The sequence below is a fragment of the Cavia porcellus genome, unplaced genomic scaffold (genome assembly GCF_034190915.1).
Source record: "Cavia porcellus strain 051 isolate PalLab524CR breed Dunkin Hartley unplaced genomic scaffold, mCavPor4.1 scaffold_22, whole genome shotgun sequence".
Lineage (NCBI taxonomy): Eukaryota > Metazoa > Chordata > Mammalia > Rodentia > Caviidae > Cavia > Cavia porcellus.
The window spans coordinates 30852753-30870847 of record NW_026947505.1 but is presented as its reverse complement, the minus strand read 5'-3'; the positions used below and the strand labels follow the sequence as shown (position 1 = coordinate 30870847).

General features: G+C 41.6%; 1 protein-coding gene across 1 annotated transcript in view; it reads left to right on the top strand.

Annotated features, from left to right (window-relative positions):
• The window catches only part of Map7 (microtubule associated protein 7), a 168198-nt gene that overhangs the window by 297 nt on the left and 149806 nt on the right, over window positions 1-18095 (top strand). The window lies entirely within an intron of this gene.

Here is an 18095-nt window from a genome sequence, read left to right as displayed (position 1 = left end):
CCGGGCCGGGGGGAGCCGGGGGAACCTGCTCGCGGCCCCGCACCGCGCGCCCCGCTCTCTCCGGACCGAGCGAGGCGCGGGGAAGCCCTCGGCCCAGGTGCGACGGGCGGCCGACCTGATCCCGGGCACCGCCACTGCTCCCGCGGGGCGCACCGGCGTCGCCCTTGGCGGGGCCCTGAGCGCACGGCCCCAGGGACACCGTGGCGACACCGGGGCGCGAGCCGGCGAGGCCGGGCCCACGCAGGACGCGGAGCTCTGAGGCTACGGGCTGGACGGGCTCTGGGATGCGTGCGCCTGCTTTTGGTCGGTGCCTAGACCCAAAGTCCGAGCGTTGGCTGTGCGCCACGGATCAGGTTGTCACGGTCTTCCTGCCCCACGGTCACCAGGGACATTCGCAGAGCAGGCACTCGCACGCTCGGGATAAGCAGCGAGTCTGCACGCGACCTGTCTCTTCGTAGTGTGAAAACGACCCACCACCACCTTGCATTATCTTCTTTCTTGCGAGCCTATTTCCAACCATGCCCCCTTCCCAAGGCTCCTCTTCTTTTATTCTGTTCTTGGTCAGTAAACTCTGTACGTCTTACACGTGGGATGGGGGTGACGAGGCAGTTTCTTACGTTAAAAAGAAATCTACTTGTAGACTCGCCCGATGCAATCTGTTTACCATTCGTATACACCCGCAGTCGGAAATAATTGTTCTCCAAATGCAAGAATCATTTCACAGCCCTCCACTTCCTGAAAAAGGTGGTGTTGTCATTGCAATGCTAATATTAAGGGCCAGAGAGGTTAACTGTGTTTGCAAACTGTGTATCTGCTACGGCTAGGGAAAGGCGGGGGCACCTCAGTCGAATGATTTACACCGACAGCAGCATACCTTGAGGTTAAGGCTGACAAGGTGACTTGAACTTAAGTCATGCCACTTCCTGCCGGGTGGTTGATTTTGTCTTAATGTGTTTGGAAGATCCGTAGATCACTATTTGGGTTCGGGTGGAGGAGATGCCTGTGTAATTGCTTCGGGAAACCTGATGAGCTGGGTGCTGGCAGGGGGCCCCTAGTGGGGGTGGCAGGAAAGCTGCGTGCTCAGTTTTAAGTTCCGGACAGGTATTGCTTCTGAAATAAAACTGCTCAGAAACAGTTTCACGCCGTCTTTGTATATTCAGAAGATGTGTGAACTTTTGTGAATCCATTTATGCGCACAAATGAACTTCCTAGAATCTGTAGTACAGCCTGTCCAGACATAAATGAGCTGGACCTGTAGTGTATTCAGTGCCTGAGCATGTTATGGAATGAACTGACCGTGTTTTTAGCAATCAATACACAAACCGACCATGAGCCAGTCAAATGCTGTTTTGTATTAAGGGTGGGAATAAAGTCAGCTGCCATTTTCTTCATGGAAAACCAGTTTTCCGTATTTTTGTATAGAAATTTCAGGTTCCAAGGGTCATATTTTGTATTGTTTTTTTTTTTTTGTTTGTTTGTTTTTTGTTTTGCAGTATGGGGGACCTCGCACTTGACAGTAGGTGCTTATGCCACTGAGCTAAATCCCCGGCCCTTTGTATTGGTTTTTAAAATGCAGTCTTTTTGAATAATTGTACTTTTTAATTTAACTAAAAATGTATTTCTGGCCCCATATATTTTTCCATTTTTCTAGCCCTTCATAAATATTAATACTTTTAGTGCTCAGAAGCACCTGTGTCAGCAAATGCCAAAGAAAGATGTAAAAATATTACAGTTTTTAAATCTGGGTAGCACTATTTTGAGAGAACAAATAAGGTTTGTTTGAATTTTAACAATTTAGGTTCTTCCATGTATTCAAAACACATGGTCTGTATTTGAATAAGGAACTTAAATTTAGTTCTAAGATAATTCACATACACACCCATATACTGAAAGTTATTTTATATATATATGTATACACACACACACACACACATACACACTATGTATATAATTTTAAAAAATTAAAAAAAAATTTTTTTTTTGGTACCAGGGATTAAACACATGACCTTGCACTTGCCGGGCAGGCACTTATGCTGCTAAGCTAAATCCCCGGCCCCTGTACATAGTTTTTTATAATTAAAGTTTTATAATTGGAGTTTTTATTTTTGAAGAGTAGTAGGGAGACTGTGTCTTTCGTTACTAGGAAGTGAAAATTGCCATCTCAAATGACAACATTTGATTCATTTTATTTTTTTAGATTTCCCTACTATGAGGTAGAACCTACCTTTAAATGGCTTTTAAATTTTGTGTCTCAGGCTGGGGATATAGCTTAGTGGCAAAGCATCTACCTGGCAAGCAAGCACAAGGTCATGAGTCCAACCTCTGGTACTAAAAAATTATAAATAGATAAATAAATTTTGTGTCTCCAGGCAAAGACCAGTATAGTTTTAGAGCAGTTTAGATTAGAATCTTGGGTTGTTATTTTTAAAAACTTGTAATGTGTTCTTAATTATGTGCAAATACAATTCAAAGATCAATTGATAGTTGAAAATAGGCATACTGCCTATTTAAAGATATTATATAAATTCAAAAATATAAAAACATAATTCCAGACACATTTATATTCTCATAGGTAGCGACTTGATTACTCCCTGTGTGATGTGACATTTTTCTTGAGAGTGCTTGGTTCTTCAGTGTACTGTAATATTTTTCTTGTCAATAGCCAAAGATAAGTGTGAACTGAAAAAACAGTTGCTTTAGAAATAACTTTCTGATTTCACCACTAGAGGATGTCAGTTTCCTTTGCAGGCTACTATTTTGAGTATTCAAAACTGTCTGTGTCCAAACTGCATATATGTAATTTTCTGTTCATATTCAAGAGGTTTGGAAAGTGATTGTGCAGAGCTAACTTCCCAGTTTGATATTTTTTAAAAAGTCTGCTGCATTAAAATTTAAAGCTTCGTCCACACCCCATGTGGTTCTGTGTGGTTCAGGCTGGCCATGAACTCACTTTGTAGCCTAGGCTGACCTCCAATTCAAGATGATCCCCCTGCCTCAGTCTCCCTTGAATGCTGGAATTGTAGACACACACCACCATGTCCTGCTAAACCTGCTTTCCATTAATTTACAATACCATACTGCTTCAAGAGAATGAGTTAATGCATATAATATGTGAATGCTGCTGATACTCTTTGGAGAAATGACTTAGAACCTGAAATTGGGCTCTTTTCCCCTCTCCTTAGGGAGAAGAGATTATGTAGTGGACAGACATGGGCTTTTTTTTAGGTATGTGCGTTTGATTTTTTTCCAAATTAAAATTGACCTTAAAGGTCTTATATAGCTCTTAGATATCTCGTTAAACATCTCAAGTGAAAAATTATAAGATAGGGGCTCAAACAATAATTTGGTATTAAACTCATGCCTCTCGAAATTTGGGTGCTAAGAGCTGGCATTGCTGCCTTCAGGTGGCTGGACAGCTTTTCTGCTGTCCTGTTCTGGCTGACTTTTTTTTTTTTTTTTACATCTTTTTTTTTTGTCTTTTTCCTTTTTATAGGTACCAGGGATTGAACTCAGGACTGCCTGCGTGCAAGGCAGGTGCTTAAGCCACTGAGCTAAACCTCCAGCCCTGACTTTACATCTTGTTAGGCCCAAAGAAGTATTAAAATTGGATTAGGCAAGCATGCTCAGGATAGCGCATTCCTGTGCTATCATTAGTTAGTGTAGGGACATTAGTTTACATCAGAGTGTTCTCTACAACATCTTTGCACTTTGGTACCCGAGAAATAATCATTCAAAAAGAGTTATTTGTTAAAAACTCAAGTCTCATTGTGGGGACATAAGAATGGGAGGTGTTAAGGCTTCTAACAAAGCATGAAATGTCTCTCTTGTATATATCGGTGACTGCAGGTTGGTGAAGATAATGATCCCTGAATCCAGCAAGGAAGGCAGAGTCCACATGCTATTAATTATGGTAATGGGGTGTTTGGCAGAGGAGGACTTGCTCCTGGCTGTGGCCATCAGGGGGCCCCTATGAAGAATAGGAGTTAAACCTGACACTGTGGGTAAATGACATATAAAGTCAGAGGAAGGAAAGGGAGAAAAATACAGACGTGGAAGATGCAGAAAGGGAAAATGTTGGCCATGTGGATAAATGTGTATGACTTGAAGACTAGTTGGCAATGTGTATATAGATGGTGCATTGAAGCCAGTTGCCTAAAGGCTGAAGGGCCAGCTAAGAGACTGACACCTTATTCTTCGGGCAAGGGAAACTGTTGATGATTCTTGAGGATAACCTATCTTGATTAAAGGATGATTAATTGGGCAATTCGGGGCTCTTGAATCTCAAATGTGGAAGAGAATGTGAGTGATACGGGGGGTTAAACACTGGGAGTGCTAAGCTGAATCCTCAGCCCTTACTTTACTTTGGGACAGGGTCTCAAAAAGTTGCCCCAGCTGGCCTTAATTTTGTGATCCTCCTGCTTCAGCCTTCCAAGTAGCAGAATTACTCATGTGTGCTACCATGTTGAACTCAAAATGTTGACTATGAAAGAACTCAGTAGTACTTAACTAAGGCAAAGGGCCACTGTCTGAGAAACTTCTTGTCTTTCAATTCTTTGTGCTGCTTTGGAAGGGACACACGTGAGTGGTGAAAGTGCCTGAGGACCATCCAGAGATGGTCACAACTCTGCAGATGAGGGAAGTGGAGGAGGACCCAGTTGGTCCTGCTTCCTAGGTGGCAGTGGGTCGAAGGAAAGAGTTCAGTGATCTAACTTCGCGGTTACTGTAGAAACCCAGGTAGGCACTGGCATGGTAGTGGGTGTGGGAAGAGAACCCTTAACTGAGGCTCTGCAGGGTCAAAGGATTACATGTGTAAAGGTGACGTGTGACATTATGCCCCAAGTTGGAGTTTGGCTCACTGGTTTAAATTTGGTATGAACCCATTTTTTGGTTTTGATGGGAGAAATAAGGGGGGGAAAACCCCCTCTGTTTTAGATGTGAATATTTGTGGTATAAGAGAAATCTGTAAGTGGACATTTGTGCTAGGCAACAACAAATATGGGGCTGAAAGAGAAAGATAGGGATGGGGCTCTGAGCTTCGTTCCAGGAGATGAGGAGCAAAGCCTTGAGGTCAGGAGAGCTCAGAAAGCACTGCAGAGGGAAGAGACAGCATTTAAAGGGTGAGGAAGAGGCAGCGAAAACACAAGTGGGCAACGTGCACCTAGCAAAGGAGAAGGACCAGCAACCAGTCAGGGATGCGGACTGAAGAGCAGTTTTCAAGAAAGGGAGATTTCACTTGTTCATGCAAGAGTTAGGGTGCACCAGACCCTAAGCCAGCAGCAGGGGAGCAGTGGGGAAGTAAAGGGGGCCCAGGAAGTAGACATTTGCAGAAAGTTTGCTGTTAAAAACAAAAAATTAGAAATCATTGAACAGCAGTGTTTTTAAATTTTATTTTTAATGTACATCTAGACTTTACTGAAGGTTTTGTTTCGTTCTTGTTTGTTTTGGTGTGGGGTTCTTCCAGCTTTGCTGATCCTGTGAGTGCTGTGACCCTCAGGGCCTCTCCCTGCAGTTCCCACATGCTGAGCCTTTGCAGTTTCCTCTCCAACCTCAAGCCCTGAGCTGTTTGCCTCCTTCTAGTTTTTCCCTCTTCAGAATGTCATAACAGTGGAATCAGCACTGGACAGCCTTCTGAGTCTGGATTTTATTTCCCACTTAGCCTAATGCTTTTGAGGTGATTGTGTATATCAGTAGTTTCCATTTTTCCTACCAGTGAGAAGTTCGCAGTGGCACAGAAGTAGCACAGGGAGTTCTTCAGTAGCACTGAAGAACACTGTGTTATCCCCAGGTTTGGGCAACACTGAACCATGTTGTAAATATTTACACACACAGCTGGCTGTGGTGGCTCATGCCTGTACTCCTGAGACTGTGACAGGCTGAGGCAGGAGGATTCCTGTTTCAAACCCAGTCTGGAAGTTATAGTGAATTAGCCACACTCTGTCTTAAAATTAAAAAGGGGTGGGAATGTAGCTCAGTGGAAAGGGTGTGAGTTCAATCTTCAGTATGAAGAAAAAAGTTTACAAGTTTTTGTATGAATACCTAGAGGTGGGTTTGTGACACATTTAACTGCAGAGAAGTTGCTCAGCTTATCCAGAGTGCCCTCACAATTGTACATTTCCATAAGCAAAACATGCATTCCGATTGCTCTGAATCCTCACCAACACTGTATGTTATTTTGTTTTTATTTTAGCCCTTCCACCAAAGTTTTTGACTGAAGCAATGTAATACAGTATTGTTAAAGTGACCCAACGCCTGTTTTGTGTTAAAGAATACTCACTTGAATTCCAAAAACCTGGAGATACTGTTGATCCCAGAGTCCTGGTATATTGAGGCGGGGTTCATTTTGTTTTTGTGGTTCTGGGATCAAACCCAGGGTGTTGCCCTCACTGGGTGAATGCTCTGCTACTTAGCTGCACCTGGGCTCTAGAGTTTTGTTTGACTCAAATCTCTTCACCTGGTCCCTTATCCTCATCCTATTTCTTGTTTCCTGACTGTTCTGCATCCTGAAGGGGTTTGTGAGCCTCAGCATCCTTGAAGCGCACCCCTCGTGCCAGTTCTTTTCCTCCCTAATGTGCCTGTCTCCTGATCCCTTGAGATAAGGCTTTTCAGAATACAGAAATCACTTTTTGGTTTTTTTTTTTTTTTTTTTTTTTTTTTTTTTTTTTTGGTTAGAAAAGTGAGAAATATTGGTGACAGAATTTGTTTTAGGACCCTGATTATTTCTTTTGGCACACTGTGTGCTGTCAAACTGGATCCTTAGCGCGAGTTCTCAGTTCCTGCCGTACATTTGCAGTGCTTTGTAGAAGTCTTGATGAGCTGTCATTGAACATTTAATCCAGTTCTGCTTATGGACTGGCTTCTGTGTGCTGATGTGTGTGGGGGCCTGGGCTTATTTTCTCCAATTTCAGAGTTTGGCTTGTTCTGTAGCTGTGGTACTTTGTACCTCTTCATGAACAGTTCTTCCAATGCTCAGAGTTATAGTTGTTTACACACTTATTTATTTATTTGCAGTACTGGGAGTGAACCCAGAGTCTTCACACCGAACTGTGTTCCCAGCCCTTTTTATATTTTTTATCTTGAGACAGGGCCTTGCTGAGTCACCGTGTTCCCAGACTCGTCTCTAATTTGAGATCTTCCCAAGTGCTGAGATTTCACGGGTGCCCCATGATGCCTGACTTTGTTTACACATTTAAATAGCGTTTGGCTTTTCTCTATTCATCAAGTATTATTTTTCTAGGTAGTTTTAGATTTGAGGTGCTGGAGGTAGAACCCAGGGTCTCATGTCTGCCGGGCAAGCCCTCAACCACTGAGATGCTCCGCAGCCCACCACTTTAAATTCTCATTTGAAGAATTGTATTTTTGATAGTAAGAAATAACCACACCAGCAAAACTAAGAAACAACCCCCAAAAAGAATGAAAAGAAAACAGAATTAACTACATTTGGCAGTTTCTTCTGCTCAGTGCCCCTGAGATGAGGACCAGCCGCACAAACAGGCACAGAGCAAAGCAGAGAGCAAACTGGCAGAAGTCCAAGCGTGCCACAAGGAACTGTGCGTTGCAAGCCTGGTTTTAAAGTCTGTGTATTTAACTTTAGAGTTTTGAGGTTTGGGGCGTCTTGAAGTTTCTTCTTGACTTCTTTGTTTTCTAATGTCATCGAAGCCTCTTTAAGAGCTGTGGTTTTTTTTTTTTTTTTTTTTTTTTTTTTGGTGCAGGGAAGCACTCTTCACTATGGCACAGCTTCCTAGTATAAAACTCGCACTGCTGACCCTGTGCAAAATGTAGGGAAGAAGCTGTATTCTAGAATCATGTTCGGTTTCAAGGTGAAAGTCTAGAGAGAATGCCCTCTGTCAGTGTTCCCACCCTCAGCACTGGGTCTGTTGGGTGACAGTCACATGCATCATAACTGGCAACATGTGTTGCTATGGTAGAAAGCTTGGCTGCTTGTCGAGATTTTAATCCAGGCCTGTGGTTCTCAGAAGCTCCTGACCCAGGAGTCTTCAATGTGGTGGTGGACATGACAGATGGGATCTGGCTGGCTGCTTCCTGTCTTTCAGCTTGATTGGCTTCTGCTCCTGGTAGATTCTCTAAGTGACACTCTCAACCCCAGTCCTGAGTTCACATAAATATGCTCACTCCTTGGTGTAAAGTTATGTTGTTGAAACCACTGCTGACCTCGTGTTGGAGCATCCCTGGTTCTCAGTGTTGGCAGTGAGGTAGGTCTCGGAAATGGTTTAAATCTCACAATGCGCAGGCGTGTCCTGGGAGATTGTCTGAAGTCTGAGGGCAGGGGCCAGGTGGCAGAGGGCTTAAAACTCCACAGGTGGTTCCTGCGCGCAGTCAATGTTGAGAACTGGTTTGGGTCCATTTGCTGTTTCCTCTTCTTTCACTCATTGTCTTGTTAGGTTTAATTTAGAGTGTCAGGTGCACCTCGATTATGGAAATCTCATGGAAAATCACAAGACTTGTTGCCTGAATCTAGTGAGTTCATTCCATTAATCCTACTTTGCCTTGTCACTTGTTGGGTGAAATATAGATGTGACTACAGGTCTGAATTTACTCAAACAGCCACATACATGCACATAGGCATTTTTGTATTATCAGAGTGTTGCAGTTAGATTAAATCTTAAAAAAAATTAGCTTGTCTTGTTTTTTCCTACTTTGCTTAGCTGTCACATAATTCCTTCTCCCTTCTCCCCTTCAAAATGAGGAGAAGTTAATTTGGGGGTAAATAATAGCCTTTTGTGGAAAATGATATATTCTTCCCTGAGAACTTCCTGGTGACCATGATGTCTAATCACCAGATCCCTGGCTCTGGAGACCAGCCTTGTTTCTGGTATTGTCTATAAATAGTTGACACAAGTATGACCTCCTGTGTGACTGGATGGATGATAATAACCTTATGCTAATCTTTCCTCCCTGTTCCTCTAGCTCCTCACTAGCTACTGCTGTGCCTCAGGCAGTGTGGGTGCCTTTGCTCTTTTCATTCTGGGCTTTTCCTCAGCAGGATTATTCACACTTAGACATCAGCATCCCTGCCGTTTAATTTAATGTCTTTCACTCTCATGCTCAAAGTCTAGAGGTGCGTCTGGTCGCATTTGTGTGTGCTTCTGGGGTTTTGTGGTGCCGTCCTCTGTGATTTGCAACTTGTCCAGCGAGGACTAATCTCCAGCAGTGCTTTCTCCTTGCAGTTGGTGTGTGCAGAATCTTAGGGTCCAGGCCCCAGATGGAAAGGGCAGTAGGAGGTGTTGGATGGGACTGAGCCCTGCAAAGAGAGAATCTGCGGTTTCTCCTCAGGATTGCACTGACACTGAACGTGTGGAAGCCATAAGGTCTCGCACTCAAAACTGAGAGTGCTCAGATAGGAATGACAGCAGTTCCTGCTCTGTACAGGAACCCTGGGGCTTGGCTGCCTGGGTTCTTAGCTCTGCCACTTACAACTTCTGGAACCTGAGCCATGTCACTTAACCATTCTCTTCCTTAGTGTCTTGCTTTTGAAAAAGAGGAGAGTGATAAAAGGTTCTGGTGCAGTAAATAATCTAATACACAGGAAGTACTTAGAACTGTCCCTGACACAGCATAAACAGCAAATGCTGGTTATAATTACCAAGGCTTGGGGCTGCTTCACAGTGCAAGAAGGGCACATACCCTGCAGGATGGGTTTCCCCCTGGAGCACACTTGAGGCTCAATGGACGCACGTCAGCGTGTATTGCTGATTCAGACCTGTCGTGCCTGTGTGAGCTCACTATCACAGGCGGGGTGCAGGTAGGAGAGGTGTCATTAGAACACAGTGGCTGGTGCTTTTCAGCCATCACAGGATGCACAAAATGTTCTGGGGGAAGATTGCGCTGCATACGTGCACCCGAAATGCTTAGATGGTGTTGGGTCGTTGAATGAAGCAGCCAGGCCGGTCCTCCTTGGCTTATTTTCATTTCATTTTTATGGTATACTAAGTAGTAGATATTGTATTAAATGTAGTTGTTTCCTAAAATATTATTGCTACAGAAATTGTTTTCTTTAAATCATAAAGATAGATTTTTATTCCCTTCATAATGCAAAGCTGGACTTCCCGGGCCCATTTTGACTTGGAACAGCCGCTATCACCACACTGGAGATGTTCTTCCATGAAGAAAACAGGAAGTGTACACAGCTTGCCTTCCACATGGCTCGCGTGAAAACAGGAGTCAGTCTGGGTTTCTTCCAACAGAGCACCCTCGTACGAGACACAGAAAATATCAGTGAGCTACCTTACTTAATTAAAGTCATCAGTTCTTATTAAGGTCACCAGAAACTTTCTTAAATTACAAAATCCTGCCCTAAATGTGATGCGTGGGGAGGTATGCAAGAGGCACATTTCTCTCTAAGGAAATAGTACAGTATCCTCAAGTTATAATTTAGATTTTATATGTTTTGTTTTTTGAGGAGACAAGGTTCCACTGTGTAGTCCAGCCTGGCCTTGAATTCAGGCAATCCTCCTGCCTCTGCTTCCCGGAGTGCTGGGGTTACAGGCAGGCACCACTGCACTTGGCTTGATTTTAAATTTTTTACAAAGTACATTTACTTAATAAAAATGAAAACAGATCACTTCTTCAGATGAGACCTGGGTTTAGACTCTCTAAATAATGTCCTCAGATTTATTTTCTATATGTGCAGTAGGCACTGTGATGATTAAACAGATAGGCTTTATGCTACCTGTGAAATATTAAACTTACATCACTGTCCAGTAAAATATAACTAAATTATTGAAAATAGAATAATCACTAGATTAGTTACTGATACACTTAGCACTAAGTATAAGTCCAGAGATTTCTTTTGTAGTGGCTTCCCAACCTGCTAGGAAGATGCCCTCTTCGTGTGTAGAGGGAGGTGTATCCGAATGTCTTGGAAGTGACTGTGAATAAGCCACAGACAGCAATAGAAACCAAAGTGAAAGTAGCAGAAATGGTGCACCAATGTAAGTGTTCAAATAAGCCGAAGCTATTTTAAGTGTAGACCCATGAGATTCAAATGACACTGAAGAGCAAACCCCATAATCTTATAATCCAGGGAAGCCCCACGGGGAGAACACTAGCTTGGTGTGTTGGATTCAATCCTAGCTAGACCAGCTGTGCTCGGTCCTCCAGATGGCTCAGATGCGATGCGCGCTTGGAGTGAGAGGTTTGGACATCTGTGAGCTGGGCCGAGGTGCAGTCATAGCAATAGCGTGCGGAGAGGGTTTCTGGTTCCTTAAAGCCTTTGTGTTATCTGCTGTCCATGTGTCTGTCTGGAAGCACATTCATGAAACATGTTGCAACATTGTGATGAATTTTCAAACAAACAGCTTTTGGTTATATAATCTTCTGCCTTTTTGTTGGCAAATAAGGTGTTTTCCCAGTGATCTGGATAAAGCCTGTGTCAGGGTACTAGAGACAGAGCATCTTGTTTCAGGGCTTGGGACAAGTGTCTTTCTCCATGTCTGTGTGAAGACAGGACCTGTTGCCAGAAAAAGCATTTTAGAGAAAGGAGTTTTATTATGATTTTGATTCCTTCACTGAGACATTGCATGTGTCTAGAACAACATTTTTTTTGTTGTTGTTAAACACATCAAAGATTTTAGTGCATTTAATAACGAGAGCATAGCTATTTTGGCTTACAGTAAAAGATAAAATGGTCCAATTTGCAGTGTTTTAGGAAATTTATGAAAAGGCTCCTTTGGCATTGTAATCTGTCCTCAGTTGCTTATGTAAAGTTCACTTGGCATGGGCTGAAAACCCTGGATATGAAAGTAAAACTACTTTCAAGGTACAGTGGGTATCCCCTAGGCGCTTACCAATGTATTCTTCAGAGATGCTATTGCTTTCTATCCAGAGCCCCAATATTCTTGATGGTCACAGATCAATCAGGCTTAAGAGAAAATACAGAAAAAATTACTAGGTTGCTAGTAATATCTATTTCTTGGAAATTAATATTTCATATCTTTTTTTAAAAGTACCTATTCTGAGCAAGGAGAAAGGAAAGAAGGAAGGAAAAACAAAACATAAGATAGCTAAAATGACTATACTACGAATTGCATTAGTTCTTAGAAAAGAACAATTAATACTCATATGATTAGATCAATTTTACATGTCTATATCTGGTAATCTAAGCGACCCTTTTGAAGGTAACAATATGCAGTATTACAACCATTGCTAAATTCCTATCATCTTGTTTTGAAAACCTATACTGTTATTGTTTTGGGTTTGTGTTTGTCTCTTTTGCTCTTTATTTTTCTTTTTCTGTGTCTTTTTTGCTTAAATAAAAAGCAACTATGGATGCATTAGGACTCCTTTTTTCTGCTTTATTGCAAATTTTAAAAGCTTTTAGGCTTAATATTCATTCTTAAATATACTTGTATCTTATCTGTATAATCTAGTTTGAGGCATTTGGTGTTCTGGTTGGTTGCTGACAATTCTCAGTGTGGCTTTCACTCAATGAAACAGACCAAATCTCGAATTCATTTGCCAGGTGAATGATTTGGTGTTTCATTTAGACACTTTCTTCCCATGGGCTGATTCAGAATAGTACTGGAGAATCAGGTATAATTTTGTCAGAATTGGTTTAGTTAAATAAAACAATAAATATATGAAATTCATTACTTCAAACATTCATATATTCTTTATTGTCTCATGAAAAATATGCTATATCCAACCTTTTCTCCACCCCCAAATGCAAAATTTCATCCTTTAGTTTCTTCTGATTGACACAGTGGGGTTACTTCATGACAACAGAGATCTTTTGATACACGCACACACACGTGCGCGCGCAACTGTCTACTCTGTACCATTTAATAGTAGGACAACCAGATGTCTAAACTCTCATAATGATAAAAAGGATTTATTTGATAATGCTTTTAAGCCTACCAGTATTGGATGCTTAACAGGAAATCATTATTGAAAACAAAGGGGGATTTGATAGGTAGTTCAAGATGTCTGACCCCAATTGTATAAATATTATTTTAAGAGCATTACAGTTTTGGGAAATTTCCTGTGTAAATATTATTCGTCGTGCACAGTAAAGAGTATGACTGTAAACCTTTGGCTTTCAGATGACATCTTTCAGTCTCAGTGTGTTGACTTGAATGTGGGAAATGATGAACATTTGCAGTCCATTGACTTCACATAAAGGAGAGTCCCTTGGGTAACGTGGATGGGCATGATCTGCTTGGTGGAAGCTCTTTGCACTGAAATGTTTCTGGGAGGTTTCTAGAGAAAGAATTTTGCCTCAAGCCTGCAATGTGGAAATCCTGTCTGAGTATTTCACACTTGCCATCTTCCACAATCACAGCAGCAGTTACTTGTTTAAATGAATTTCTCGGCCAGTTGTGTGGCACATGCCTGTAGTCCCAGCTCCTCTTGAGGCTGAGGCAGGAAGATGATAAGTTCAAAGCTAGCCTGAACAACTTGACAAGACCCTGTCCCAACCTAAAACAAAAAAGGGCCGCAGATATACTTAATACCCCTGTATCACAAAAAACTCTTTATGTAATATATTATTTTAAATCAAAAATACTATTGGTTCAGTTTCTCCGGACAACCCTGACTGATATATTGACCCTTGGAAAATCAAGGTTTCCCCCAGATTCATACAAAAGTCATTTAGTTTTTTTCTTAACAAATAAATTTAAAAATAAAATTTCTTTAACTGTTAAGGTAAAAAACAAATTAAAACATCTTCAATTAAAAATTCTTAACAATTGTCTGTTTTAATTTAGATTTTTTAAAAAATTTTATTTATATATTTGTGTGTGTGTGTGTGTGTGTTTGAGACAGGGTTTCACCATGCAGTTCAGGCTGGCCTTGAACTCACTTTGTAGCCCAGACTGGCCTCAAACTCCCAGTGATCCTCCCACCTCAGCCTCCTGAGTGCTGGGATTACAGGTGAGCACCACCACACCCCGCTTAAAGAGTTGTAGGAAGAAGAATTGGAAAGAGTGACAAAGGAGTAAAAGTTAAGATTGAAGGGGAAAAATCTTAGTACATCCTGAAATGAATGTTGAATACTTGTTATTTACCTAATTCCTTACCAGTCTACAGAATTAGGGCTATCGCTTTCCCTAAAGTGCCAGTAAAGCAGTGAGCTGAACCAGTTTGCTGTTGGTTAGTGATGCTGTTCACTGCTAAACTTGAACTCTTATCTCTTAAGTCTCATGGCCACAGCAATCCATCCCTAATACCTCGTCTTGTTGAAGGTAAAGCTGCACGTCTTACTCATTTTTCCAGTAGAGTCTCAAAGAGATAAGTGGGCCGGTGATGGAGGGAAGTCTGCAATTCCCAGGTGTATAAATCTGAGGAGAGTAGGCCTCGCCCATCCGAAACAGAGCAAGTGATCAGTGTTCCTGTTATTTAGCTGGCACCATCAATGGAGTGAGTTAACACAACTACAGTGTCGCTTGCAAAATGAAGGCGTGTGAGGTTCATTTTTGTAGGTGCAGTGACAGGAAGGGGAGAGGTTTGTCTGGATCTTTTCTCTCTGCCCAAGTGTTTCCCCTGGGAGTGTAAAGCATTTCCACTATAATCAAGTCATGGAGTGGCAGGAGCAGAGAGGCTTAAGGGATCTGAAACTCCTACCTGCACCCAGCACATTACACCAGCATCTGCATCCCAGGTCAGTGTTCTGCAGGGCAAACACACAGCTGATTGCACATGCTCACTTCCAGCCACTTCCAGAGTTAGTTTAAAAGTAGACATTTTTCAATATATTAACCTTTAGTTCAGTTATTCCTGGAATCTGTTTGTCCAGAGGAAATGTGTCTTCTCAACCCACATGTATAAAACTTCTGTTGTGTCCAGTGATAGATTTCTTTGCCTTATTTGGAATCTATAAGATTGGATTTCTAGCCTAAAAGAGGATTGCTATTAGAGGAGAGGACCTTCTATGCACATTTCAACTTTTACCAAGAAATTCAGAAGTCTGTATGATATGCATTAATAACACATTATCAATGAGAATCATAAATAAGAGAGCTGAGATGCATTTTACCAGGAGCCACTGGGTTAATATTTAATGCAATATATCATAATATTTACAACTTATGTGATAACGCTCAATGTTTAGGAAAACCTTTTAAAAAGCTTAGTATCCACACCTTACATTCATATAATTGAATCCCTAGAGTTTAAAATGTGTGTGTAGTACAGCAGACATAGGAAAGTGCTCTCTGCTGGCACTGTGAAGTGCTTAATATGCAGTGAAGATTTATAGAAATGTTATACAAGGCACAGGTGGGGCTGAGTACTTCTTGCCTGATGGCTTTGCTACTAGTGTACTATTTACTGTTTTTCTCATCTGCCCATTAACTAAGGAAGCTCAAAGCAAACCTGCCCTTTTGTTTACTTTTCAAAGGGTCAGTATTTCTCGGTGCCTCTTGGACACTACACATAATGCTGCAAGATGCACCACAGAAGCCACCAGTAAGCAGCATCATTCGAGGAGACAGAGTGAGCCCTTTCACTCAAGAATGGAAATGGCAGAGGACCAGCTGGGACCCTTTGTTCCTCAGAAGAAGTTGGAGTCCACTGGGTTTCTCATTTTTCAAACCACAAGGTTTTAAAGTTGAATGAAAAGGTGGATTTAAAAAACTCCTGCTAAGTGTGAATAGTAGCTTATCTCAGGGAGAAATACCAAATATTTAACAGATTTAATGAAATCCAGTGGTTTTGAAGAATTAAACACCTCCTCTAATGTAGAAACCTGGAAGCGACTTTTGGCAGCTTTTGGGCTCTACTGCTAAGTCAGTAACTCAGATGTATACAGAACTTGAAATTTACCAGTGATAGCAATTCAATACAACAGTAATAATTCTGTGTTCAGCTGTAGTAACTGAATACCCCAAATCAAGCCCACTCTCTCTTCAGTATGTTTTTCTAGTTTTATGGTCACAGAATAATAGCTCAGGAAGCCAAAATATGACTAGAAGCCTGACCCTGTGTGACATGCATGTGTCTGCGTGTGTTTGTTTATAAGCACTATGACAAGTAGGCCCAAGTCGTGAGCTTACTTTCCAAGACAGCAAGTCTGACTTTATTCCTTAGTTACCCACCTCACAGGTTGGAGCTAGGCCAGACGTCCAGCCAGCCAGGCAGGGTAGGAGAACAAGGAGACATAAATTCACTGTAGACCAAAGATGTCCAAGGACCTATTGTACTGTTTTATTCATAGTAGCTGAGTGGTAGTATTTTTACTTTGAATGTAAGTACATTTTCTGATGATACAGCACACATCTTTTTTTTCCTCCCTGTAAATCCAGTCTGGTTGTAACATCTACCCTTTTGAACTGAGCAGTATTTTATTTCTCTCAAATCTGAACAAAGTCTTTATCAGCACATCATATTTTCAATTTAAAACAACTGAAAAACTTCAGTGCCCCTTGGAGGTTTACATGCCTCATTTAAGATTCAGGTGACATTCGAGGACAGTCATGTCACATCTAATAAAAAATGTTTATTAGTGCTGGAGAAGAGTCCAGGAATTCAAAGTAGTACTTGTTTTACCTTGGAGAATATTTCAGTTCAAGGTCTCCCCTGGAAAGCCATCGCTCTGTCCGTATTTGCCTTTACTGTAGATCAGAGTGTACAAGGAGCAGGGAATTGGAAGACAGTAGTAGCCCCTACAGGGATCAAGCCACAGTATTCTTGGAATTGAGTAAGAGCGAATTCCTGTATCTATTAGAGGTTAACTTTAAGTATCTAGGAAACCAGTTTCAAATGTATTTATGTGTTAAGAGAAAAGTGTGTACCTCATGAGTGAGAGTAAAATCCGTGATTATCATTACTTGATGCTGAACTATTTGCTTCCCTGTGACTGGTCACAGCTGTGACTGGCACAGCGCTGTTTGATATTCCAGTGAGAATTCACCAGACAGTAGGACAAAGCCCTCTTGACTTTAGAGGAAGCAGCTCTGGTTTAATCTTGACTCAGTGACCTAAGTGGCTGTTTGACTTTAATCTCTCTGAGCGTCAGTTTCCTGTCAGGTGATAATTCCTCTCAGGCCTTGGTGACTAAGGAAGGTAACAATTCCAGTGCACCTAGGCAGCTGGCATATGAGCTTGTTCCCCGAGGATGGGTCATTGCTGTTTTTTGACTTGGTCTCATGCTGTCTCGTGGGTGTATTGATGGTGATTACTTTTGGTCTTTTGGTCAGGCTCTTGTTTCCCCCTCTAAAGGGATTAGTCTTGAAAAAAGCAGCAGCCATTTTGGTGGTTGTCACCCTTTGGTACAAGTCATCTCTTAAGACTCTTCAGACCAGAATGTGAAGAATCTCATCTTCATCCTTAGGAGACACTCCACGAAAGTGAACAGAAAAGCAAAAGTGGTAATCGGCTGGGTGTGGTAGAGGTGGACTCAGTTTTAGTCTCTGTTCTGTGACCTGCTTCCCTTTATTCCGCTGAGTGCCTCTCTTACAGCACGCAGGACTCCTTGGTGAAATTAGTAATCCCATCTGGGTAAATTAAACTCTAGTTGTTTCTTGCCATGCCATTGTGTTTCTGTCATAAAACATTAGAGGCCATGAAGGCCAGCCTGGAAAGTAAAGGAATGCACAGCTGACACAGGTGGATCATTTGAATCTCAAGCTCTCACTTGGTTTTTTTAACAGCCACTATTACCTAGATTTTTCATTTCCCTGCAAGGATGCTCATAGAATGTTGCCATCTCATTTTTTATTTGGAAGGTGGGGAAAAGATTCCCCTTTTCTTTTGTTTTTCCTCTTTAAGTAGTAGTTAAACTCAGTGTAGGAGGTCTCTGCTAGCTGTTGTTTGAAAGCTGTTATTTGGGTGCAGAACCCTTCTAGGTGAAATTTCTTATTTACTTGAGACACTGATTTTCATTTTCTCCACAGAAGGTGATTTCAATCATGCTTATTTGGTGTGTGATTTTGTTTTACTTTCTGTCTTTTTAAAAAAATGTAATTTAGACATTGACTTGATTCTCTGCAAGTAGAAGAAAGAAACAAAAGTAGATTTAAAAATATTTTGATTTCACATGCAGGATGCATGTATACATTTTTGACATTAGTATGTGTACTCATGTTTATTGATATCTTATTAGAGAAAAATCTGTAATTAAGAAAAATTACTAAATAGAA